The sequence below is a fragment of the Triturus cristatus genome, chromosome 5_2 (genome assembly GCF_964204655.1).
Source record: "Triturus cristatus chromosome 5_2, aTriCri1.1, whole genome shotgun sequence".
NCBI lineage: Eukaryota > Metazoa > Chordata > Amphibia > Caudata > Salamandridae > Triturus > Triturus cristatus.
Window position 1 is genome coordinate 424,664,597 of NC_140588.1, and position 21,587 is coordinate 424,686,183.

A 21,587-nucleotide genomic window follows, 5' to 3' on the forward strand; every position below is an offset into this window, starting at 1 on the left:
GTTCAGTGGTTCTGGTGATTTTCAATGTTATGTTTTAACTGACATGTTCATTTAATTATAATGTCTCTTTAACCTTTGTTTTATTCAGTGAAAATGTGTATGCGTTTGTGAGGGTGTGTGTATATAGGCGTTTACATCACATGCATTTCCAATTCATGCAATCACAACGCGGTCGTTACAATGACTGCGTAGTTACATCGCAGTACCATTACAACGCAAGTCATTACAACGACTTCCTGTGGGGGCGCGCTGGACTTAGGAATAGTAAAATATACTATTCCAACTCCAGTGTGTGCAATAGTAGGGAAGGTGTTGGAATATTAAATTATTCTATTCCTTAGTTTAGAGCGCCCCCTACAGCAAGTCGTTGTAACAACTTGAATTGTAATGGTACTGCAAAGTAACAAAGTGGTTTTTGTAACGACTATGTTGTAATTGCATGCGATGTGATGACTGTTTACCGTGTGTGTGTACAAAAAGGGATGCTGAGTAGTTCCTAAGTTTTAGGTGATCATGTCCTTTACATAGGACACATGGGTGTCAATTCACCAAAATGACAGGGGTAGCTGAAATATCATGACATACTCTTTGACTTCAATGACAGGAAGTGACATCACATGATTCTTGCCCCTGAGTTTTACAGAAAGCCATGTCACATGACCCTAAGATCACAACAATTTACACTGCTGTAGTTCCATAATATCGGCATATTTAGTATAACAGCATAACAGAGACAAATGTCTAATTTAGATATGGTGCTGACTTGATCTATAAAAGTTAATACATGACCTGAACTGTAGTGAGTGAGCAAAGTGAGTAAGCCAAACCTCTTTTAGGGGTTTCTCCCCCTAAGAACAATGTGAAAAGAATGAGTTTGAATTGTGCATTTTAAAGCACAATGTAAAAATAAATTTGCTATAATGCCATAGGCACTGCGAGGGCACTCTTTAAATATTCAAATCTTTCATAGTGTGCCAGGCTCATGAAACCTGACGTTCCCCAGGAGTTCCCCCCATTTTTTTCAAATTGTGCTATTGGTGCCCCCATATGTCAAAAACTACCTCCATGGTGCCTGACCCAGCATTTTGTCTATGGCATCCCCATATTCATAGCTCCCTGCTTATATAAAAAATTATATAAAATATGCCTATGCCTGATTTACAGAATTTGTGCCTTCCATATACCATAGATAACCCTAATGTCGAAAATTACCTCAGTATGTCAGGGCAAGCATTTTTTCATGGTTGACACTCTCTGATATGGCTGGTTTTCCACGTTTATGCCAAACATGACCTTGAATGTTTAGCACTAGCATTCTACCACTGGTGTACACATGGCAAGAATTTCCTTATGTATTCTAGCATTTTTCCACGGGGGCCCTATTGTAGGAGAGTAGGATCTGCTTCACATGGGTACCCCCACTTTTTGCTGGTGTTTCACTGTTTTTCTACCTTAGTCTGGCTGTGGCCCTGCTAATCAGGACCCCAGCCTAGCTGCTTAATCTCTAAAATGGTTTACACGTACATTAGGTACATTTCTAATTGGATTCTGGAGTGTCTTATAAGCCCCTAGTATATGGTATACTATGTACCTAGGGCATAGGTACCTCAGAGGCCTACCAGAGGCTGAAGCATGTATTATGCCACCCCTGGGAAGCACTCCATAATGACACCACAGGTCTGCTACTGCAGCCTGGGTAAGGTGGTGCTGGCACCCCTTACAGTGGTAAGGGAGAGACATGTTCACACTGGTCTAACCCGGTAGGACTTTCTACAGCCCTGGCATCACAAAATTGATGCCTCTGCCACAGACACGGGTCTGGCCTCCTGCTGCTGACCGAATCTCCGGCAGGGGAGGCCTGGACAATAGGTTTCCTGTCCCAGGGAGGTATAACCACCTCCCCAGACAGGCAGATGTGTATTGGGGCTGGGCGGGAGCACTCTCTGGTGCTTTGAAGTCCTGCACTGGGGGCACACTTGGTGTCCCTGCGCATAGTCCAGTTCAAACCTGTTGCAGGGGCTACCTGCCCCTGCTCTGGCACAACACTGGACAAAGGAAATGGGTGTAACCACTCCTCTTTCCAAACCCTCCCATAGGTGGGTCCCTAGAGTATGTCCAACCCCCAAACTTAGTAGAAAGATGGGAACCCAGTCCTTGCGACTTTGGATTACCCTGGACGAAACTCTGCAATATATATCCTGGACCTTCGACGTTCTACTTTGCTTAGAAGACTGAAGAAATCTCCCTTGGGGTCAAGGAGTGACTCCCCTGCTTGGCAGGCACCAAAGAAGCAACTGACCGGTCTGCATCGCTGAAGCTCCTGCTGGATGCCGAAGTCTTTGCATCACCAGACGTGGATTTCCAGACTTCCCCGAGGCTACCCTGAGTCCACAGCAAAGCTGAGGCCCGTGGCTATCGTGGATGGCGTGGAACTGTGACCCCTGAACACTGTGAACTTTTGCTTCATCATCATATACCTGGTCTCCTTCGAAGTTGTGCTTTGGGCTCCGAGTAGCCCCAGCCTTGAGCATCTCCTGCACCGAAGATTTCTGGCCTCCACTCCACAAGTGACCCGTGGGCCAGTTTCCAGTGCGACCGCTTGAGGCTCCTTTGCAATAGCTAGCCCATTGGCTAGTGGGTCCCCACGAAGGCAACTCCTCTTCTGATTGGTCTTTCCTGGTTGCTCCAGATGTGCCCCAACTTACCTTTGCTGGGTGAGTCCCCCAGACCTTGCTGGTCTGCACCGCAGTCCTTTCGCTGATTTCCAGTGACTTGCTGTTGCCAAGGCTTGTTGGGTCCAATCTGGGCACCGACACTGCAGCACTCGACAGACTTTGTGCAGCAGCTCAAATCCAGCTCCTGGTTGTCATCGGCACCTCCTGGACCTCGTGGCTGAAGAGTCAAGACACCTGTCAACTCACCTGAAGCACCCAACATCTGTGGGCATTGGTCAATCGTGCCCTTGGTCACTGGTAAGTGACCCAGACTCTGTCCCCTCTGCTTTCAGGTTCCTTCCTTCCTAAATCCAGGCTTGGATCGCTTCGGACACTTCTCCTCTTCACGGCAGCAGCACTTCTTCGCCAGCTTCCATTGAAATCGACGACGCGTCCCCACACCAAAAGACACCTATGCACCCGTCTTCCCTGGGTGAGGTAACACGAGAACTCAGGGGCTTCCATGGGTGCTAGCCCTAGGACTTCCTTAGTCCAAAAGGGTTTGGTCCTGACTCATTTCTAAGTGTCCCTAATCTTTAAATTTCCAACCGCGACATTGCCCATAGAAGCTAACGGGAACCCGCCGTTGTGTTTACACACTGCACACGGCCCCGTGGGTCCCCTGCATCACTACCTTGAGTGGTTCCTTGGGGTCCCAGCGATTCTACAGGATCTAGGCCTTGTGTCTAGTTCAGTCGTGGTTCTTATACCACTTTATTGGTATATGGTTTGGTACGCCCATAGGGCCCAAACGTGTATTTGTGCTATTACTGTTGATTGCTATCTTGTAAATTAAGTACTTTGAACTCCAGCCTCATAAAGAGACTATAGGGGTGTGTTTTATCTTAAATACATATATTTTAAATATATACCTGGTGTGGTTATCCTTTCATTTGGTCATTCACGAGATTATACAGACCCTCCAGTTTTTCGCGATTCGATAAATAATCGCGAAATCAGCTGAAGGGCGCAATGACCGCGATATCGACCTTTTTGGCCGCGAAAAAGGTCTTCGGCAGGCAGCAAAAAAGATGGTGGCATCTTATTGGCTGTACGCGACCGCGTCACCACGTGGGCGCGTACAGCCGTAATAGCTGCCTGCTTACACCTTCTGCATTAAGGCATCTGCGTGCGTGCGCTTAAGATGAAAAGGCAAGTCTACGAGAAAGTCGGGCAATATATGCCTTTCCGCTTCACTGTCCAAATAGCTATTTCATCATTTGAATGTGCACACATCAAGATTCCCTCAAGAACCAAGAGGGTTATTTCGTCTTTGTGAAGCAAGACACCAACATTCTCTCCTAGCATCCCAGCATTCCCACAACATTCCATGTGTACCTAACACTCCGCCTTTCATTCCTCAAACATATCACCAAAAGCCACTGCGCATCTTCCTTTTTATGACATGCTGTCAAAACTGCATATTCATCGCCCTTTTACTCTTGAAAATGACTGCGACGTCATAAGGGAACCTTTGGATCAAAGTAATAATGTACATGAGACACCGAGTGGGTGCTGCCTCCTGCCACGCCCCCACCTTCACTGCACCCCAGCATTGCAAACATCCAGACATTCTGTCCCTGATTCGCTGCCTCTCCCTCAAAGATAGGAAAGTGACGGCCTCAAAAATTTAGCCTGGGTTGTGGTGCCGCCAATCTGTTTATTTTTTCCAAGGCGCTGCATGTCCTGGTTCAGTTTGAAGGAGCTGTGGCTGTTTCTTGCTCCAGAAGGCGCTACATGGTTCGTGCTGCAGTGAATAGAGGAACCACATGTCCAAGGGGACAGGAGAAAAGCGGGTTACATTGGGTGCAGGCGTTCTTGTGGTCCAACATTTTTCAACTGCCTCAAGAAGAGATTTTCAAAATGCCAAACGAGGCTGCCACAAATATGTTTATCTTGCCCCCGAGAGCTTTCGTGAAATACAACACAATAATAATGAAGATTTATTTACAGCTGGACCCCGCAGCCCCCGTGGTTCGGTGGGGCCACCGAGCTCCATGGGGCCCCCTCAGCACAATACTCTGGCTGGAGGGCTCCCCATTGAGGCCTCCACATACCTTGCAGGGGCCCCCCTCTGGTTTCATTACGCCAGTGCTGCGTAGAGCAATATTTAACATGCTTACATGCAATGCACTTCCACCCACTACGATCCTGTGCCCTAGGTCGCCTGAGGAATCGGTATCATGCCTCATGGGTCCAGAAGGCAGTGGTGCCTGGCAGGGGTGCGTACATGGGTGCTAGAACATCCCAGGGAGAAATAGGACCCCCTCTCATGAGGTTAGGATTGTAGCTGTGCTTCCAATGAGCTGTAGACACTTTAAACATGCCTATTTCAAAGTGGAGTACTCTGCTAAAACAGTTTCCATCGATTTAAGGCTGAAAATGAATGATTATGAGGAAAATAAAGTGCCGCAAAAATGACGCAAAATGTCCATATTTGTGCCGCTAAATTTCCATATTTGTGCCGCTAACTTTGCTAATCCATGCCGCAATATCCTGGGGGGTCTGATTATAGACTGGTAAAACAAGCTGCTTTACATTCCTTCAAGACTTAGCCTGAAGGCTGCTCTCCATAGCTACCACTAGGATAGCTTTCAATAAAGGTTGTCTTTAACCTATTCACCATAAGGGGTTGTTTGGACTGATACAGGGTGCCCACTATAACTAGTGGACAGCATATATCAGGCCAACTTCTCACACCTATAAGCCACAAATTCCCTTCAATTTGCCAGTACCATTATATTACCACTGATGCCCTTTATGACAAGAATTACCTCAGTGTCCCAGTGCCAGTATTTTGTCACAGGTGCCTGCCATGCTTAGAACTTCTGCAAGAATGACAAACTCAGTATTTTACCCTGGGTATTTCTGTAACAACAATTAGCCGCAGTGTGCCAAGGCAAATGACAAACTTGCAAGCATCACATCGCATTTTTTCTCATACTCACAGTCACATACTCACACTGATTTGTCACTCACACTCACTATCACTCATTCATTCTCACTCACACTTTCTTACACCTCCTAACATGCATTCCTACTTATTCTCACTCACTCACTTGCATTCACTTTTAATCTCACTCATTCTCACACGCTCATACTTACTGACACTCAGGTACAGATTTACTAACGCTGTGTTTGCATCGATTTTGTGATGCAAACCTGGTACAAAGTGCTAGGTTGAGCAATATTATTCAATGCAAATCAGGATTTGTGCTGGATAGTGTCCCAGAGTATACAAAGTTACCCTGTGCTCTGCTGTGTGTTATTTTGGTAAAGGAGGCATTCCATGTGTGGTGCATGAATGTTTCCATGCAACCAGCAGTGGGTTTTGATCCAAATCCCTATCTAGTAACATTGGTGGACAGGAGTTCGCACCAAATTTTTACACCTTCTCAAGACAGGGGTAACAAGACGAAGTGTTTTCATTTATCTTTTTTTTCCAACTTTGCATGTGTGCTGCATAGTACAGCACACATACAGCCCTTGAAAAGTCATACAAAAGTTAACAGACCTGCAGGTCTAGTGACTTGAATAATGTACTCGAAGTACAGTTCTCTTTATCCTACAACTTGTCTCAAATTGTGAAGTGATCCTTGGCAAATATTTTATTTCACACAGTCACCTTTTTCTTTATTATCACATATGAGAGCAACTTCTAATATGTGAGTTCAGCATTTCTGTACAAAAACTGATTTGTTTGCTTTAATAGACTCAACTTTTGCTCCATGTATAATGAAAATCTAGTCCAATGGTTCTTAACTTGTGGTCCGAGGATCCTTGGGGGTCCGCGAGGCTAAGTCAGGTAGTCCACGACTGTTTTACTAAATTTATTATTAAAACTAATAAATTATAGTTAATAAAGTATAGCAGCAGTCAAAAGGTTAAGAATCACTGAGCCCACATGCAAGCATTAGAGTCAAAACTATTTCATGAAAATTTACCTCGGCTAACGTTGGAGTAACTGTGCCTGACATTAGAAATGTGTTTAACATTGTCATAAACCGCCCGCAGCACAAGCTCCCATTGTAAAATGTATGTTTAGAGGGTGGCACCATAGGTGCCCCCAGGCCCAAATGTAGAAGGCCAGAAAGAAGGGGGCCCTGCTTTTCCCCAAAGTCAGTTTCTGACAGCTAATCCATGTCGGAAAGGCCGACATGGATTAACTGTCAGAAACCAACATCATAATCCAGACGGCGGAAACGCCATCCTTAAGGGATTATGAGTATATTACAACTGGCCAACGGGCTCCTTGAGGCTGTCAGAACTGCGTCGGATTCCTCCGCCGGTTTAAACTCTAACCGCTGTCATCATAATACGGCGGTCAGACTTTAAACCTACCATGTCGGTCGGAAAGCCTCCGATCGGCGGTCGGAGGCTTTCCGACTATCACCGTAATCAGGCTCTTGATGTTCTTCTCCGACTAGGCCTGAAAATATATTTCTTTCAACTTTTGCTTGACATTAATAAAATGCCTTTTAGAACTGTTGACCTAATCATCTGAATACAGAATCGTTCATCACTTTAAAATGTGCTGTACTAAGAGAAATGTATTTCTTTCCTTGCTCACACCATATGATTTCCCTATTTGACTAAACAATGTATTTCTCTATATTTTATAATGAATAGAGTATTAGTAATGTTAAGCATTCTGAAGATAGTGTTTGCATGGTCTCATAAAATCTTGCTGATAGAAATGTTTCATTGCTTTAGACTAGCCCTTTGTCCACACAATGGGATACTGACAACAGCTAAAATAATAGGCCAGCAAAGGTTCTTGTGAGAACCTTCCCTCATGTATCAAGTGCAAGACATATTAGAGACTTTTAGATAACTGCTCACCTGAGTGTATGTGTACCGTGGGAAATGGGAGTAGAGACGGCAGACCATCTGAAGATCAGTTTCCATTGGACAAGGATGCCTTAACCATGCTGAATGTTGTAATAACATTTTGTGTTTTCATATATATGTGTTCCTAGTTAGAGAGAATCAATCCCTAATGACCCTATACTTCAAATCCATTTCATGCCATTCTTCCTTGCCATGCCATTTTACCCAGATTATTGTGAGCTACTGCTAAAGGCGATTTTCCTTTTACTCTGACATTTTTCTAGGGATACTTTCTCCTCATGTGATCATAGCTACTGCTGTGATTAATTTCTTTTGATTTATGATCAGTAGCTATTGCAACTTGTTGGGGGACTCAGCTGAGTTTCCGGAACTGCTCTTTATTGGGCGTTTATTCTTTGACTAACAAGCAGCTTCAGAATCTTGCTCTTTTCCGAGAGAACTCTTTATGGGTCATTATTTAGGCTAGGACTCTTAGACTAAGATAGGGACTATTTCCTTTATGAAACACACTATTTTATTCTGACTCTAACAAAATCTTTCTTGATATTTCTGTTAATTTGACTTATCTGAATAAAAACAACAAAACCAATACTAATCTCATAAAGAGAAATAAAGCTTTGAAACAATTTCAACTTCTCATTATTGACTGACTTTTAAGATACTGAAAGTTGATGATTCTATTTGAACTGAAATTTATTACAGCTCATGTTGGCGAAAATCAATTTGCCTGAAGACAGAGGGACACCAAAAATAGGAGGCCGTTATAAGTGCTTTGGGTTTACATTGGTGATCAACTGGCCCCCCAATTTTTGGGAATTAACACAGGACACATGACTGCTCACTTGCCTCTTAGTTCACCAAGAACATTGTCATCAGGGCGGGGACAAGAATGTTTCTCAGTTCATGTTTAAAAACTTACCTTTAATAAATATATTAGTAAAGCATGATGTGGTAGCACACTGTTGTTTACAGACAGCACATTTTTCATTTAAGTGGCCACAAACTTTCCTACTAACATGCAGTTGTGCTGCAACTATATAGCGTATGAACAATCAAGTGTGGAAATTGGGTTTCAGCAAACATATTTATAATTTGCACCTCACTACGTAAAGTGTTCAGTTTATTTTCATCCTATTAAAATGTATTTTTCCATCAAATGGAAATACTAAATAAGTGCTATCCTAACAATTGAAATATCTTTTGAAGTATTTGTACAGTTCGTTTATGTGCTCTTTGAATACTGTGTGTTAGAAAACAAACTGACATCCTGTAGCCTTTCATTTCTCACTCGTTGTACAGCACCACTGTAACTTTGCAGTCAGGGAAAAAAAACTAACACCAACCTCCAGGATAAAAAAAGCAGCAAATTGCAAGAAAACATAATCAGACATTTGAGCTCTGTCTTTGAACACAGAGCAAATGTGACAAGGGGCCTGATTCACAAGGGTAAACTTACACTTTTGTGTAAGTTTATGATTGTTTGCTATTCACAAAGGTATTTCACCAGTAATATGTTTACAATTGCGGAGTCTGCGCACATAAAAAGATAGGTGTGGCATCTGCTTGCACCTTTGACATCTATACTGATGTCATGGTTACCAGAGAATGTATGTCATAATGCTATTGTTGCAGCTTGCTTAGTATTAGTTGGAATGTGACTTTTTGAAATGTAACTGCAGAGCTGATTGACCTGTTGCCCTGCCTGGATGGGATCTTCTTCCTTTACAATAAATCTACAACTTACTTCTTTAAACCTGCCTTGCGTGATCCTTCTGCCAGGATTTCAGGATCTTACACTGGCATAGTCGGCAGCTTCTAACTGGAAAGAAGATCTCAACAAGCTCATTCCTCTACAAGTGTAATTCGTTTTGAAGCTCTTTAGCTTCCAACTACAAGGTACTGTCCTTTTGAATTACTTTTAAGAAGGGTTTTCCAACCCCATCCTGTGTCTCGCAGCTTTTGAGGAAACTCTCACTCGACGTGATTTTCATCTGTCATCACGTCACTTACTTGTGAAAACTGTTCCTTCGCCTGAGATCTGCATTTGTGCCTGACACTGCGTGGCAGAGACATTACTCTTACCTCCACGTTAAAACCCTCAAGATTCACTCTATCGTTGTGGACACATTTGATTTGGGTGTTTGAAACTTTTGGCAGAGTTCTGTATCACGCTGTTGTTGTGTGAAGGGCAAGTGGCGTGTTAAACTCAAGGGTTTGACTGAGTTTGCAAGCTCCGTGTCTTATGTTGATAATTGTGGCAAGTCAAGTGCAACAGATTTGCTCGAGCTTACTGCTTTTACGTGACATTTTGACACATGCGCTTACTTCTCACGTGCGTTCACTTGCCTGCTCCAGTTCCTTTTCTTATGTCCTCGTGGGAGTCCTATTCGTTGTTTTCTTTCGTCTTTGGCCCCGCACTCCGTAAGATCTCGTGCCTTCCTCTTCCTGAAGTGAACTGTTGAGGACCAACATCACAACGCTTTGACCCGGTGTTGCTCCCAGCGGCCATCTTGTGTTTGGCCTTTGTGTTTCGCTTCAAGGTTGTTGCCTAGCAACACGGTCTGCAAACATTAGTTGCTGTGCGATGCCATCCACGTTTCTTGCGCTTTCTCTCTGTGATGCGCATGCATAACATTGATGGCCTTTATTCTTTTTAAAAAACTGGAGTACTTCTGTGTCATTCAGTCTTCTCGCTGATTGGCACAGCTCGTTATTAAGTGCTCGTTTTGCCTCATTGTCTTCTACGCTGATGAGCACAGCCTTTTGATTGGATGTGTCTTTCGTGTTTCATGCTGATTGGCAAAGCTTTTTATTAAATGCCAGTTTTGAAAGCTCATCATTTTCAAGTGTGGCACGCTGATGGGCACAGCTTGTCACTTTTATGCTCATCATTCACGCTGGTGAGCACAGATATTACTTCAAGCTGATGGGCACAGCTTGTTACTTTTAATGCTCATCATTCACGCTGATGAGCACAGCTAATGTGTTAAACCCATCATTTGTAGGTTTGGTCAATTTCTAGGTTTTATTTAATACGACTTTGTTTCTCAACATGTTTGCTCAATGCTAGTTTGATATCTTGCTCTCGTCCTTATTACTTCTGCCTCATTTGTTTTTTATTTAATTATATTTTCTTCTATTAAGTGTTGTTCCAATTTTCTTCCTCCACATTATGCAAAACGTCACAGCTCCTCCTTTCTTCTTAGTGTCACCCGGGGAGCCTTCCATAAAGTGGCAGAAATGGAAGAAGGTTTTTGAACATTATGCAAGGGTTTGTGGTACATCACTCGGTGCTGAACGAAAGTCTTCATTACTTTTACACTGTTTGGGATCTGAGGGCCAAGAAGTTAATGATCATCTCCCCGAGGTAAATGACAGGGAGTCTCAAGGTCTTAATGAGTTTGAAATTTGCATTAAAAAATTGGACAAACATTTTCTTCCCAAGGTCAGTACGATATTGGAAAGATATCATTTTGAAAAGAGACTACAAGCTGAAGGAGAGTCCGTTGAGACTTATGTAACTCACTTGAGAAAGCTGGCATCCTCTTGCAAATTTGCTAATCTGTGGGATGTAATATTGAGAGAGTCAGAGAAGAATTATGGATGCGTGATGAACCATCTCTTGATGAGGTGTTACAGGTGGAAAAGCGCGTTGAGCACTCTTTGAAGTGTGTTGAAATTATTAAGATTAATAAGCAACCTGTTATAGAAGCAATAAATGCTGATGTTATGAAACCTGTAGGGAAAGCAGAGGGAGGTGAGGTCAAAAGTAATTTTATCATCAGAAAGTGTTACAGGTACGATAAGCCTGGACATTTAGCCAATGATAAGAATTGTCCTGTGTTGAAAACTGTTTGTTCAAAGTGCAAAAGAAGGGGGCATTTTGCTAGCGTGTGTAAGTCAAGAGCAACATCCTGTGCTAAGGTGAAATGTGTTGATGCTGAAGATGTTTCAGAAGAAGATTTTGTTTGTGGGCAAATTGTTGTTCAAGTTGATGGGTTGGGGAATAAGACAAAAACATGTCCTGTTGATATTATTCTTGTGGAAGGAGAACCTACCAAAGTCCTTTTTGACTCTGGTGCCAAAATTACAATAATCTTCAAATCTTTCTTTCTCAACAAGCTTGCTAACAGAGTTACATTGTACAGACCTGACATTAAGCCGCTAGCATATGGTGGTCTGTGAGGGTATTTCACTGGGATCATTGAGTATGTGCAACGTTATGCATCTGGCAAAATATACATTTCTCAGAAGGGTGACAGCATAATTAGCTGGTTTCACCAAGGCGATTTAGGGGTAATGCTTGATCCCAGTAGTAGAAATCCCATCATTCCTAAAAAAAGAAGTAATATGGTTCAACACTCCTCTTCCCTCAGTACTGTCACTACTAATAACATAAAAGACAGGTTTCCTAATGTTTTCAGGGAAGGACTTGGGTGTCTGGAAAATTAAAAACTTGAAATACGCTTGCGAGCTGGTGCTCAACCTTCGTGTTCCAAAGTCAGAAATGTACCTTTAGCCATTAGGGAGGAAATGGAAAAGGAATTACAAACACTTAAGGATGGAGGTATAATCGAGGAAGTAGAGAGTACTGAGTGGCTCGCCTCAGTTGTTGCAGCTCGCAAAATCAATGGAAGTCTTCTCCTTTGTGTGGATTTGAGACAACTTAATAAAAGTGTCATAGTAGATCATTATCCACTACCCAATATTTCTGAGCTGTTGGTTTTGCTGGAAGGTGCTAAGGTGTTCAGCACCATTGATCTCAACTCGGCATACCATCAAATTCAACTGCACGAGGCCTCGAGAGATTTTACTGCTTTTGTAACGCCTTTTGGGACTTTCACGTTTGTGAGGATGCCGTTTGGCCTTGTGTCGGCGGCATCTGTTTTCCAATGTGTTATGGAAAAAGTCCTTAAGGGTTGCAGGGGATTATGTGTTTACAAGGATGACATTCTTGTTTTTGGTAAGGATGAGGAACAACACAGTCATCATCTTTTTGAGGTACTGGGAAAGCTGGATAAGGCAAATTTGACCATTAAGGCTGAGAAGTGTCAGTTTGGTGTCTCTACCACTAGTTATTTGGGTCACTCTAGCTCAGGTGATGGAGCCTTACCTAAATCTGACTTAGTAGACACCATCACTCGTATGTGTGCACCAAGTTCAAGTGAGGAGTTAATGAAATTCCTTGGCATGATAGAATATTATAACAAATTCATAGAGAATTTTGCGGTACAAAAAGTACCAACATGAGACTGCTACTCAAAAAAGGGGTTGAGTTTGTATGGAATGATGCTTGTGAACATGAATTCAAATTCAGCTCCATGCCTTTAGAGTTTTGATCCTCTTAAAGTATCTTTTATTACCACAGATGCTAGTCTTAAAGGTTTAGGAGCAGTACTTCAACAGCAGAGTGATGAAGGCTTGTTGACCATCATGTTTGCTGCGTGTGGATTGAAAGCTGCGGAGTCACGTTACTCGGTCATCAAGCGTGAGGCCTTCGCTGTTTTCTGGGCCATAAAGAAATTCAAAAAATTCTTATGGGGAACAAAATTCCTTGTTAGGACTGACCACAAGCCCCTGTGTGCGATATTTACGAAAAAGGGGATTGATTCTGTCTCCAGCAGGATTACTAAATGGGTAGTTGCCTTATAAGAATTTGATTTTGACATAAGGTACATACCCGGTGTCGAAAATGGTGTAGCTGACACACTATCCAGACTAGTGGATGCTGTGGATGCGACTGAAGAATCAGATGTTGATTGTGATGAAGATATTCATGTTTGTATTGTTGATGAAGACATTGTCGCTCAAGATGAGGGGTGTAGGGAACTGTCCTCTGATTCCACGCTTAATGAAATTGTATCTCTTATTCATAAAAGGTGGCATTCAAAGAGACAAGCCTCGGAGGATGGTCAAAAATGTTGGGGTGTGAAGGATGAATTAAGTGTATCCTGTGGGCTTCTGTATCGAGGCACAAGATTGGTTCTCCCTCTCAACCTCCGCTCCAAGCTTGTTGAGTTATCTCATTTGTCTCATTTTGGTATGTCTAAGACCAAGGAAAGGATGTTGTATTGGTGGCCTGGGATGGATCTGCTGGTGGAGAGACTTGTTAGAGATTGTGTGGAATATGCTGTGTGTGACAAGTCCAAGATGGTGAGAGTACAACCCATGGTAATAAGGGAATTACCAACTGGTCCATGGAAGGAAATAGCACTAGACATTTTGAGGCCCATCCATGGGAATGGACAACATGTTTTTGTCATTGTTGCCATTGATATGTATTTCAGATGGCCAGAAGTATGCTTCACGAGTGGCATAGAGACAAAGAAAGTAATTAAGTTCTTAGAAAGTCTCATATCTAGAGAAGGACTTTCAAAGAGCATTTTAACTGATAATTGGTCTCTAAAGAGATGGAAATATTCTTGAATAAACGGGGTATTATGCACAAGAAATGCTCCTTATACCACCCCGAGACTAATGGAACGATTGACCAGTTTAACCGTGTTTTAAAGGAGGTCATTATCTTAGCTAAGAGCTCCGGGTTGGATTGGAAAAAAGAAGTCCTTAGAAAGGCTCACATGTATAGGTTGACCCCACATAGTACCACGGGTAATTCTCCTTTTGTTTTGTTCAGAGGCAGAACTCTGTGTACTTTAGTTGAACCTGCTTGGGTGTGAGAATTGGAGAGAAAGCCTGATGTAAGTGGTGACAGAGACTCGTGGCGTGAGAGAGAGATTGAGAAAGCTGTGGTGAGGAATTCTCTGTTTGACTCTAGAAAAGCTGTTAAAAGTACGACAGTTAACATTGGTGATATGGTGGTAATCAAACAACCTGGTTTGAGTGGGAAGTTTTCAAAACCCATTAAAGTGATTAAGTTGTTTAACAATGCTGTTAAAACACAAGATTATCGAATTTGGAAATTTGGAACCTTGGAAGGGTTGTTCTGTACAAAGGTTCCTTAGATTCTAGTGGAACAGGTAATGGTGTTAGTCATCTCTGGAGCACTCATTCTCCAGTGGAAAACACGAAGTTACCAGAAAGAGCTCCCAGGTTCTCCACAAGGATGAAAGTCAAACCTTCATATTTGAAAGACTTTATACACTGAAGTGTCAGCTTTCTTTGCTTTCTTACGTTATTTTGTTGTTGTTTTTTTTGTTGTTGTTTATATTAAAGGAGAGAAGGTGTGTGGCATCTGCTTGCACCTGTGACATCTATACTGAAGTCTTGGTTACCAGAGAATGTATGTCATAATGCTATTGTTGCAGCTTGCTTAGTATTAGTTGGAATGTTACTTTTTGAAATGTAACTGCAGAGCTGATTGACCTGTTGTCCTTCCTGGATGAGATCTTCTTCCTTTACCATAAATATACAACTTACTTCTTTAAACCTGCCTTGCGTGATCCTTCTGCCAGGATTTCAGGTTCTTACAATAGGACTCCACAGTCATAAAGATTCTTCTCATAAAATACCTTGTGAATAGAAAACCAATTGTAAACGTACACAAACGTGTAAGTTGCCCTTAGTGAATCAGGCCCAAGATTTCAAGCCATCTTTATTGCTCATTCACTTTCCAAGTAAATAGAACACTTTTTCTTTGTCAAGTTGCCAGAATGGGCAGTAGGTTAAAAAAAAAGCCCGCCCTGACTCACCACAGCGAGTGGACAATGTAGATTTATGACACACAAAGTGGGAAGAGCCTTGGAGCATATATTTTGTACTGAAAGAAACTCCTTCTAGTTCAAAACCTATAATTTAGAGAATGCACACATCCTTGCACTTTGGCACAAGGGTGTGTGCAGTGATGCATGGCTGCCAAAAGTGCACCAGTGCACTGGGAGAGAAAATAATGAACCATATCTTAGTGGGTATGGTGCATTTTTTCTTCCTCCCTTTGACGCAAGGCAACACAACTTTGGTGCAGCGTTGTCTTCTATCAAAGAATAGAAAAACTGGGCCTCAATCCCACACTGTCTCGCTTACTACCTGTCACTGACTCCCATTGACACTTACTTGCATACACATGCAGAATGTTATTTTTATCATGCCCATGGTGAAGTCGTGATGTGAATCCATGTTTTAGTTTCTGTTCAGTGAATAGTTTGTTAGAACAGACTTACAATATAATAAAATATTAATAATATTTATTATTATTTCATGGCATTAGCCCTACATTATACCTACCATATATACCATACCTACCATATAAACCTATCATACCTAACATACTATACCTGCCATACTTAGCATACCTAGTCTACTAAATCTACCTGAACAGACCTATCATGCCTGCCATTCCTGGACTTAGCACGCCTACCATTCTTACCTACCATATTGAAGGCACTTACTTGGGAAATTATTTTTTATCTTCACCAAAGCTGTCTCTGGGGAAGCTCTCTTTTCTGTACTTATCACTGTCAATGCTTTCCTCACTCAAATCATCTTCCCAGAAGTTCTCAAGACAGGCTATATCCTCCGACTCCTAAAGAAACCTGATTACCTTGTCAACTAATGGCCCATACTTCACCTACCCTCCATCTGCAACATCATTGAAAAAAAGCAGTCTACGCTAAGATCACATCAATGGCAAACATCTCCTGCACAACTATCAATCTGACTTCAAATCACTCTGCAGCACATAGACTACTACCTTACACACCATTGACAAAGTGCTCCTGACTGAAAATTAAGACATCCTTTCATCCAGAAATTAAGGAGCTCTCTGCTCCCTTTGACACAGTCTGCCATTCCACCCTGATCCATACCTTGGAACCTTTCCAACTAACACCAGTTGATTCGCATGGGCACATCTGGCAGCCCAAAATCCCTACAGCGTGTGACGTTCCCTAGGATTCCTTACTGTCCTTGCCATCTTCATTCTTTAATGTAGACCACTGGGGCTTCACTCAGATGCAACAACATCAAAAGTCACCAAGTTGCCAATGATTCACAACTTTACTTGAAAGTTTCCTTCGCTCCAGAAAACCAATGCCACAAACACTGTCTGCCCCCAATCAAGACCTGGATGTTCAGTGCTTACCTGAAGGTCAACCCCACCAAGACATCATTTATGTAATTTAAAATAACCTGGATGACCAAATGCAGGAAGCTTGATAAATTTGAAACCCACATTTCATTGAATGCCAAAGGGCATGCTCAAATAACACATCAACAAAAAAAACAGAGACGGCCTTGTAAATGCTCTCTTGTTTCAAGAAAGTGAACCTGTTCTTCAAAAAGCAACTTCAGAACATCTGTTCAAGACCTCACATCTGGATGGTGGTAACAATCTGACCTGTGGCTTCCTAGACTCCACATTGACTTCCTCCTGAACTCTTTCTTTTGGGCATTTTACATGCGGCAGCACAACTCATCCAGGCCCTAAAGAATTATAATAACATCACCCCCATCCTGAAGGAACTCCACTGGCTCCCCTGCCGACCCTCATCATCTCCAAAACCAGCTGCAACATTTACAAAGCCATCTGTGCCAGCACCCCTGCCTATCTTGCAGATAAGCTCACCATCTCTGGTGGCTCTCTGCACAACTGAAGCCAGCGCACCATCATGCAAGAGATTAAGGGCCTGATTACGATGCCAGTCCGACGAGCTTCCGACCAACATCGTTGCGGTAAAGGAACTAGCTGATAGGTAGTCTGCAGTCCTGAATGCCAAATAAGGATCCGATTACCATGGAGGCGGTCGGAAACATGTCTATTTGCATTGAGGCTTGTACTGCGGCCCAGAAAAGGGCCACAACACAAGCCCCAATGCCTAAAAAAGCATGTTTATAAACATCTGTGCACCCTGTGGCAGGCACCACATGATGCAGGGATGTTTAGGGGGCCACAACCCATAGTGGAGGGCTACGGGGGACAAGGGCCCAGCTAGGGGCCCCCAAAAAGCCTTTCTGCCAGGCTTTTCACATCAGAAGAACTGACGTGAAATGGCTGGCGGAAAGGTGGATCGTAACCCCCATGCACCGCCTCCATTGTGAGGAATGCGATCCGAAAGACCGCCTGTTGGGCTTCTTGAGCTCATCGGCAGCTGTCGGTCAGTCCCTCAAGCAATGCAGTCTGATATGTTGCATCGTAATGTGGTGGTATGATGCAGGCATAGATATCGGTGGGACCCACCCACTGACATCATAATATTGCCCTAAGCAGTGAAAACATAAAAAAATAAGACAGCAGCCCTTTATCATTTATGCATCCAGGATGTAGGACAATATCACGCTTTCCAGCAGTGCAACCCCAACGTTACTCCAATTTAGAAAAGGGTTGGAAATGCCCCTTTTTAAAGAACACTACATCACAATGCAATAACAATATACTTCGGCTCCCAGAACCCAGCTATCGCTCCTATTGCTTTTTTACTGTATGCTTGCCTTTGACCCTATCCAGCACTCCACTTGCATTTAGTGAGGTTTGCACCATACACATACCACACACTTGCATACATAAAGAGCCTACCACACCAGACCTACCACATATAACCAACCATACATACCTATCATATCAAACTACCTGCCATATCTTTGCTATCTACCTACCAACCTTACTGAACTTCAACTACTATAACAAACTTACCATACCTGTCTACTACATATAACCTACCATGCCTCCCATAACTAACTACCAGAACTAACGCATGCACCATAACTACCTGGCAAAAATAGCCTAGCATAGCTACCATGTGTTCTGTGCTTACCATGCATATGCAACTTACATAACCTGCCGACTTAACTTACCATGACTACCATTTTGATCACATGTACCTGCAATATCTAACCTACCAAACCTAAACTTCCGTAACTACCAAAACTACAATACCTGCCACATCTTACCTCTCCAGCCTACCATATCTACCGCCCATAAATACCTACCACAACATCTGTACTTCCTATAACTATCATACTTTCATGCCTACTATAGCTGCCTATCATACTTACCCACAATAATTAACCTACCACACTCATCTACCATACTTAACCTATCTAATATACAAAATATGCTATACCTACCATACCCAGCCTACCATGTTTAAATTACCATAACTACTTACGCCACCTACCATACTTAACCAACCGTACTTACATTATCTACCAACCATAACAAATACACCTAACTACCTATCATATCTAACCTACAATACCTAACATTTCTTCCATGCTTACCATACCTAACCTACCTTCCATCCCAATATACCATACCTAAGCTACAATGCACACCATATCTACCATACCTGCCATACTTAATCTAACATTCATATTGTACCATATCTACCATACTGTACTATCCTATCTACCGCACCAAAATTATCAGACCTACTACATTTAATCTCACTTACCTAACCAACCATAGCTCCCTACCATGTGCACTTACTATGCATATGGTTTACTGACAAAATATCCCCTCTCAAAATATTGCCCTACCAAAATATCATTGTCAGAAATATCGTCATCCTATACCTATAATGGTAAGTACAAAAATGTCAGGAAAAAATATTGTTGTCATTAATATCGCTGTCATAAATATCGTTTTTTTTAAATATATATAAATTTAAATAATAAATATATTAAATAGTAACATTAATTTAATTTAATAAAAAATAAAATAGATTTAATGTATATTTAAACATAAATAGCAATTAGACTTATTTTAAAAGTAAAAAACACATATATAAATATATATATTTACATATATCTAGATTTTAAAAAACTATAATTAAACTAATAACTTTAATTTATATTCTAATTTCAGATTTATTTTAAATAATGTGCTTATGTATATATACTCATATACCAAAAACATAAAATATTTAAGGGACAAGCCATTTTGATTTAAATAGAAAGGTAGGCAACTTGAATATCTTACAATGTAAGATAAATATTTAAAAATTAATTATTACTTCATTTAAATTAATTTACTTTCCACCCAATACCCCTACAAAACTCTCGACCCACACCAAAAATGTGAGAAAAAAATGGAACTGCACAATTAACATAATAATCGATTACATAATTATTAATTAAAACAAAATATTAATTACTGCTAATTAATATACTTTCCACTCTGTCCCCCTATAAACTCCACAACCTGCACCTAAAATTAAAATTAAAACATTATTAATAATTACTCAATTAACATAATGAATTAACAATTTAATAATTAATATTAATTAACAACTAATCATTAATTATAATTAATTTACTTACCACCCTGTACCCCTATAGGCCCCACAACATGCACCTGAAATTAAAATTGAAAAAATAATAATTTCACAATTAGCATAATTAATTATCAATGAAATAAATACTATTCATCAACAAGTGATTATGAATTAATTATAATTAGTTTACTTCCCATGATGTGCCCCTATAAACCCCACACTCCGCACCTAAAATTTTAATTACAAAATAATAATTGCGCATTTAACACAATTAAATAATAGATGTTAATATAAAACAAATTATTAATTAATTATAATTAAATTACTTCCCACCCTATACCCCTATAAACCCACCACCCGCTACAGCACTAAAAGTCACACACAAAAAATAAAATAAATTGAATAACTACTTAAAATTTAACAACTACATAAAAAAGATAAACCATAATTATACAAAAAATGTTCATATATATTAAAAATATAGACTAAAATACATAACAATAAATAGAAAATTATATCATTACCAATTATGGGCCTGATTACAATGTCTGGCGGGCTGCAACCAACCAACATCTACCACTGCGGTCATCGGTCAGAGAAACACACTCCCATAATGAAAAATCGATGTTTGATGTTGCATCCAAATTCTGCAGTCGGAACCACCGGGGTGGTTCCAATCTGCAACGGTGTCTGCCTGACATCATAATGAGGCCCTATATTTTTTAAACAATATTAAAGACATCCATATATTCAAAATCAATATCAGTTACCTTAAAATTGATATTCTTGAGAACGATATTCTTGCAGACGATATTCCCGTATCGCAATATTTTGTACACAATATTTTGGTAGGAAGCTATTTTAGTTTCGATATTTTGTCTAAATACCCTATGCATACTATACCTATCTTATATACCTATCATAACTGATATATACCTACCTACCATATCTTACCTAATACCTAACATTCCTTCCATTTCTACCATATCTTACCTCCCTATGTACCAACCTTCCATGCCTATGTATGATCCCTAACCTACCTTGATCACTGTTAGTACCATAGCTGCCATACCTAACCTACCATTCCGATTGTACCATACCTAACATACTGAATCTATTGTACCTCTCATACTTACTTTACCTACCTATATTAGCTACCCTACATGCAATACCCAATCACACATACCAATATCACCATACCTTACTTATCTAATGTTCAAATTGGAAGCCAAAAGATTCCTAATGAACAAATTCTTACCCTAAGAGGAATAGGTTTCACTTGTTTGTTTTCATTGTTCGTACTACTAACTACCATTCTACCACCATGTGTTATGGCTCTTCTCTACTGCATACGTTTGACCCTTACCTGTCGACCGCCTACTCTTGCTGATTGAGCTACCCTCAGGGGTACATTTGTCCTGTAATCTGCAAAATGTTTTTTTTTCTCTTACTTGTTACATGTTGTGGATATTGCATTTATGTCATTCTTCCCATGCATATTGTAAAGCGCTTTGATATCCCTCAGGATCTTGTTTGCGCTACATAAAACTTTATAAATAAATCAATAAATCTACAATATTTACCTACCATAAATGTTATACTACAAACTATAAATACTTACCACACTTACACTTCCCTTAACTACCATACCTACTTGCCTATTTTAGCTACCTATTGTACATACCCACAATACCTAACCTACAGTGTCTACCTACTTACCATTCCTAACCTACCTTTCCTACCAAGATACCATACCTTCACAACCATACCAACTCTACCATATCTAACTTATCATACCACACTAATCCTAGCTACCACATCTACCTACTGACGTGTAAGAAATTGGGTTGTTGGT

The 21,587-nt window shown here is 41.1% G+C and overlaps 1 protein-coding gene and 1 long non-coding RNA gene across 5 annotated transcripts in view; one reads left to right on the top strand and one right to left on the bottom strand.

Moving 5' to 3' along the window:
• The window catches only part of LOC146823099 (uncharacterized), a 340,269-nt gene that overhangs the window by 118,925 nt on the left and 199,757 nt on the right, over nucleotides 1–21,587 (top strand). The window lies entirely within an intron of this gene.
• Nucleotides 1–21,587, bottom strand: part of CCR9 (C-C motif chemokine receptor 9) — an 85,076-nt gene that overhangs the window by 47,448 nt on the left and 16,041 nt on the right. Inside the window, exon 1 of one of the 3 annotated variants that reach the window (XM_085607351.1) lies at nucleotides 19,779–19,802. The exons of the other annotated variants lie outside the window; for them this stretch is intronic. The gene's annotated coding sequence lies outside the window, so the exon portion shown is untranslated. Of the gene's footprint in view, nucleotides 1–19,778; nucleotides 19,803–21,587 lie in introns of those variants that run through there. 3 annotated transcript variants of the gene reach the window in all.